The sequence below is a fragment of the Myotis myotis genome, unplaced genomic scaffold (assembly GCF_014108235.1).
Source record: "Myotis myotis isolate mMyoMyo1 unplaced genomic scaffold, mMyoMyo1.p scaffold_m19_p_4, whole genome shotgun sequence".
NCBI lineage: Eukaryota > Metazoa > Chordata > Mammalia > Chiroptera > Vespertilionidae > Myotis > Myotis myotis.
This window is the reverse complement of record NW_023416346.1, coordinates 41,322,368-41,328,683: the sequence shown is the minus strand read 5'-3', so window position 1 is coordinate 41,328,683 and position 6,316 is coordinate 41,322,368.

Sequence of the window (6,316 nt, the reverse complement as noted above, 5' to 3'; positions counted from 1 at the left end):
ATAATTGGTTTAGCATATAGGAAAATTAGTGTCATTGTAGAAAAAAATCACAACATGCAACATTATATGCCATTTACTTATTGCTAAAGTATCTCAGCAAAGTTAACACCACCTTAGCCCTTTGTCTCAACCTTGGTGTGCAATGGTTATGCTCCAAGGACTGCAATAGGCTTATTGCTCCCCTCTTAGGATTAGTGGTCTTTGTGCTGCATGAATATATAGTTTAAAGAAGCTTTGGGGGAATCCAGATATAGTAGTAGTCACATCTCTATTAACATAAACAAAGCCCATAGTAGCTGTGGCATGGGCTCATAGTGGGTCTGTATGCCCAGTACTTGTTTCACAAAGCTGTTCTATTAGCAAAGGAAAGGAGGAAACCCCTGCAGTAAACGTCCTGTGGAAATTCATGCTGTAGGGTTTGGAAATGGATGAGAACACTGTTTCCCCCGATTTGTTTCTTGAGGCTCCTATTCCCTTCTCAGTGCCATTGAGAGAGCAGGGTGGAAGCCCAGGGAAGGGGTAAAGCAGGTCACAGAGCCTCAAGTTCTTTCTTTCCTTCTGCATATGCCTTGCCAGCCTGAGAAAGTGCTCCCAGCCTCCTCCCGAACTTTCCAACCTGAGCCAGGCCTGTGAGCCCAGTCTGTGGTGTCAGGGTGCCAGATCTCAGTGGTCTGCTTGGTTGGGCTGCAGCCCATCTCCATCACTGCACTCACACATACATGTGTAGTGAAGCTCAGGAACCCATCCTGATTGTCTTCACTTTCCTTTGTGCAAACATCACTTTGATACAACTTTTGATCCCAGGACCTACCAGTTAGTCATCTCAGCCTGCAAGACTGAAAAAAGTATTTGAAATTAACACAGCTATGGATCTATCTGAAATGGGGGTACATTCTGCCACCAAACATATTCCACAAAACTGGAGTCTTAAAAACAGTAACATCAAAATGGAACAAAAAAAATCCTTAAATGATAGAAATTCCTCATGAGAATATTCACTTATGAATTGCATAGATTCATAACATTGAATTTGTGTAGGATCTGAAAGGCCTATTTTAACTGTATGTAACTCTTATCAAACCTTTTCACCCTTCTTAGCTCAATTCATATCACTTTTAGCTCATTTGTTTCATTCTGTAGGACTTCCAAAGCTAGTAAAATTCCCTCATTCTCACCATGAGATTATCTTAGTTATGTTTTCAGGTTGATACAGCAAAGGGTTTCTGAAAAGTGAGATTTGGGGCTGCTACTCTTTACAGAGCCTTACCAAATACTTAAAAACAAAGGGAGGAGAACCAGGTGATGGAACACTTAAGTTATCTTCCTCTATCGGTCTCAGCTTAATTAAACATAGTGGTTCATACAGAGCTGCGATTTTCCAGTTTTTTTCATCTCATGGCACATAAACTAATTACTAACACTCTGTGGCACACCAAAAAATATATATTGTATGTTTTGCCCATCTGAAAAAAAGGTATAATTTTGATTCATTTACACTGGATGGCTATTGTTGTGCTGACTGTTGTCAGTTTTGTATATGATAATGTAAGTGAAAAGAGGTCACTGTCCCTGACTAAACAGTCAGGTATTGCATGTTTTAAAAATTCCTGCAGCACTCCAATGTGCCTGCCACAGCACACAGGTTGAACATTGCCGATATTGAGTGTTCTCTGGATAAGTTACTGCATCACCCTAATACTTATAAATGCATTGATTTAGCTAAGAACTTAAGCTTGGATTTAAATAATTTAGTGACATTTGACCCTCCTATAAACTGCTCCTTTGTACATTAATCTGAATTCTTCTAAAGTCAGACTGAGCCGCAACATGACTCCACACAGAAGTGCACCTTAAAGAATACCTGTGCTAGGAGTTGCACTTTATTGAATGTACTGATGGGGCTCCAGGTAGGCCGCCCCCAAATCTGTAGATGTGGCATACTGGTTGTTTTTACTGAAAGTTACTGAGAAAGAGCTGGTGCAAGAAGAACACTCTGACTCCTTTTTCTGTCCCCCTAAAAGCAGGGAATAAATCTCCTCTATGAAAGGTACCATCCCTGCACCGGGAGCTAAAGAGACATCCTCATTGCCAGTGATAGGGAATTCAGGACCCAGTGGCCTATAAAAACAAGTCTCATTAATTCTTTAATAATTTACTCCCTAAACCAAACTGCTTAGATTCTTCACTGATTAAGCACTCGAGGCTGTCTCTTTGTCTTGTCCATTCCTCACAAATATATAGTTTCTTTCTCTAAGTGGTATAAATGCTGCCTGCTTGGGACATTCCCTTATGTCCCATTTTTGTGAGATCACTGTTTTATAAACTAAACTAGAGGCCCTGTGCACTAAATTCGTGTACTCGGGGGTGGTGGGGGGGTGGGGAGTCCCTCAGCCAGGATTGTGAGTGGGTGCAGGCCAGGCTGAGGGACCTCACTGTTGCATGATCAGGGCCAGGGAAGGACACGGGAGGTTGGCCAGCGGGGAGGGCTCACAGGAGGGCTCTAGGGCGTGTCCAGCTTGTCTCTTTGAGTCCTGATTGGCTGGACCCCAGCAGCAAGCTAACCTACTGGTTGGAGCATCTGTCCCCTGGTGGTCAGTGCACATCATAGCGAGCAGTTGAGCAGCCTTAGCATATCATTAGCATATTACACTTTGATTGGTTGAACAGATGACTGGAGATTTAGCATATTAGGCTTTTATTATAGAGTATTCGTAATTTTCTACTGTTAATCTGTCTTGCTCACTGCATTTATTAGGCCAACCAGAAGAACTAAGACAGAAGGGGGGAAATGTCCCTTCTCCCCAATGATACTCATATGCATATACATATATTAATAGACATAAATATTTATATGTTTGTAAACAATATATGTTTAATTTTTTAACCAGACTGGGCAAAAACAGTTCAATTTTTATTTTCCTTTAAGAAATCATATTCTGTCTGGTAATGGGAAAGAACTATAAGTTGGAGTTTACATATCCCATTTCCCTCCACAAAGATTCCCGAGTGCTAAACTTATTTGCCAACATAAAATAGACAAAACACACCACGTGAGATTATCTGCCACAAAGGTGTCCAGGTCCTGAAACAGGTTTTAGGATGGCTCCCCCGCAAAGGCTTTTTTCAGGTTTACTGACCTGCAGTTCAGCTTCGGTCACACCAATGCGTCTCGAAATGACCCTTCTGAGGGAGAAAAACACAGATGTTTAGTATTGGAGTTGTGACTAAAATGAAATATATGGATATACATTTTATGCTTGTTTTAAGTTTGCATTATTTCCTCAGGAACCTTCAAAGGTAAACTTTTCTGTCATTCCCAGCACCAGGTTTCCTTTATAGATGGTTGCCCCTCAAAATTTAAGGTGGCATCAACAACTTTGTATTCAGGCTAAAACTTTAGTGACCTTTAGGAAAATATAAAAATTAATGAAATATCTATGATGAACCAATTATAAACATTTGAAATAAAAGAAGAATTTGGCATTGCAGTTGAGAGAACCTTATTCTCCTTACCCTGATTTCAAAAATCCTATTGACAAAAACAGGCTACCAGCATCCTATATAATACAGAGGTAATATGCAAATTAACCTACACGCTATCACTCCATCACAAGATAGCTGCACCCACAGCAAAGGTGGGGTTCCTGTAATGAGCAGTAATAAGCAATCAGCAGGGATCTGAGGCTGTGCCCCCCCTGCCCGGTGGGGTTTGATGGGGGACCTCAGGCTGTGCCTCCACCCGACGGGGCTTGTGGGGGACCTCAGGCTGCACCTCCTGCCTGGTGGGGCTTGACAGGGGACCTCAGGCCATGCCACCACCCGGCGGTGCTTGATGGAGGACCTCAGGCTGCGTCATCCTACCGGAGGGGTTTGATGGGGCTGGGGCCGGCCAGTTCAGGGTCTCACGTGATTTTGAGGTGCACGTGGGTGGGTGGGGACTTGACTCTGGGTCCTGCAGGGCACCCCAGACTCTAACAGGAGTAAGATTTCCATATACATTTTACTAATTTTCTTTCATCTCTGACACTTCTATTATAGAGAAAGGGCAAATAGCAATATTAAAATATTTCCTCTAATTAATTTCCTTTTAATGTGCATGGATTTCGTGCACCAGGCCACTAATAGGAAATAAAAGAAAAAAATAGCTAAAATGGACCACATCAAAATTAAAAACTTCTGTGCATAGAAAGGACACAGCCAGTGGAGTGAAAAGGCAATGCATGGGCTGGGAGAAAATATTTGCAAGTGATGTGAAAGATAAGGAGTTTATATGCAGAATATGTCAAACACCCTACAACTCAACATTGAGAAAACACCCGGATGAAAAAATGGACAATAGACTTGAATACAGATTTCTCCAAAAGTGATATACCAATGGGTACTACACATATGAAAACATGCTCAACATCACTAATTAATCATAAAAATAAATACAAATCAAAACCACACTGCTAACATCTCATCCCATTAGGCTGATTGTTGTGAAAAACAACAACACAAAAAACCCAGAAAATGACAAGTATTGGGGAGGACAAGGCGAAATTGGGCCTTTGTGCACTGCTACTGGGAATGTAAAGTGGTACTGCCTGATTCCACTTGAATGAGGTTCTCCTATGGGTTTAACATAATATAGTTACAGTTTTGCAGGTAGAAGAGCCATGCATATGGATGGTGGTGATGGTTGCATAGTAAGAATACTTAATATCACTGGTTAAGATAGTAAATTTTACATTACCTGTACTTTGCCATAATAAAATTAGGAACAATAAATTACTCCTATAAAAATTAAAATGGGAAAAACACTTGAGAATACACATTAAAAGATGCTGAACATCCTGTATCAATAGAGAAAAGCAAATCAAAACTATAAGATGCCACCTCACATCCACTGAGATGGCTAATATCAAGAGGCAGAAAATAACAAGTGTGGGGGATATTGTGGAGAAATTGCCATCCTTGTAACTGCTAGGGGAAACGTAAAATGGTGCAGCTACTGTGGAAACCAGTAGAGCAGTTGCTCAAAAAATTGAAAACTGGACTAACATATAATCCAGCAAATTCCTCTTCTGGGTGTACTCAAAATATTTGAAAACAGTGACTCCCTAGGGATTTTGCACACCCATGTTCATGGCAGCATTAGTCACAATCACCAAAAGATAGAAGCAAACTAAATGCCCATTAATAAATGATTAGATAAACAAAATATGGTATTTCCACACAATGGAATATTATTCAGCCATGAAAAAGGAAGGAAATCCTATCACATGCTACAGCATGGAAGAAACTTGAGAGGATTATAGTAAGTGAAATATTCCAATCACAAAAATAAAGCTACTGTGTGATGCCACTCCCAGGAGGCACCTGGAGTAATCGAATTCACAGGAACGGAAAGTAGAAAGGTGGGTTCCAGGCTGTGGGAACTGGGGGTTGTTTGCTGTGCACAGTTTTAGTTTAACAAGATGAAAAGTGCTCCGGGGATTGATTGCACAGCAGGAATGTACTTGACACGACTGAACTGTACACCGAGAAACGGTTCAGTACACATGGACACAGACAATAGGGTGGTGAAGGCTGGGGGCCTCGGGGGGATGGGGTGGGCTGGAGGGGGTCATTGACGGAAAAGGGGGGACATATGTAATACTTCCAACAATAAAGAATTCTAATATATGTATGGCGCTCAGGCGGCATTCCCCTCCAACCCTGGAGCACAGGTGGCTTTTGGCTTAGAGAGGGGGGAGAAGGCGCAGGGCAGGGACAAGCGCCGGGAGTGAGCCGAGCGCGGGAGACCGGGGCAGCTCTCGGAGCAGCCACTTACCCCGTGAACCAGTCCGGGTCCTGAGTGTGTTCGTACATGCTTTCCAGCTGCCGCAGTTGGACCGGCGTGAGCTCACTGCTTTCGGTTCGTGGCTGGGCGTGGTGGTGCTGCGACGCAGAGGCGGCTGCCACGAGGGCCTTCTTGGCCAGCTGCTGCCCGGCCTCCTGGTCGCCACCGCCGCCCTCGTGGCTCTCGTCGCCCTCGTGGCTCCCGTGGGCTTCGTGGTCCATGCCATCCATGAGGCCCGGCTCTCCTTCGTCAGCGTGGCCTTTCTCGTCGCCTTCTGGCCCCGCACCCCGCACGGACTCGGGCCTTCTGTCCACTTCCTCCACAATTCCGCCTTGGCTGCCCAAGCCCACGTCACAATAGCTGACCGTGCGCGGAGGCTCCATGGCTGGAATGCAGCCGAGGTCCAGCGCCCCCTGGAACTGTGCAGGGGGTGAGGGGCGACACCCAGCTGCCTGCAGAAGCTGAGAGTGTTGCTCATTTTGGGGCCTGGTA